Raw genomic sequence first — 210 nt, 5'->3', positions numbered from 1 at the left:
AGTCGTCCTCCTCCCGAGAAATTGTCATCTCTGTGATGTATGATCTCCATATGTGGACTCCGTAGTCGTCCTCTACCTAGAAATTTCATCTCTGTGATGTATGACTTATGTGGACTGTAGTCGTCCCTCTCCCCTGAGAAATTTCATCTCTGGTGATCGTACTGACTGATATGGGGACTCGTAGTCGTCCTCCTCCTGAAGAAATTTCAT

This window comes from Notothenia coriiceps, unplaced genomic scaffold (genome assembly GCF_000735185.1).
Source record: "Notothenia coriiceps isolate Sejong01 unplaced genomic scaffold, NC01 NC01_scaffold00000339, whole genome shotgun sequence".
Taxonomy (NCBI): Eukaryota; Metazoa; Chordata; class Actinopteri; order Perciformes; family Nototheniidae; genus Notothenia; species Notothenia coriiceps.
This window is presented reverse-complemented; position numbering follows the sequence as displayed.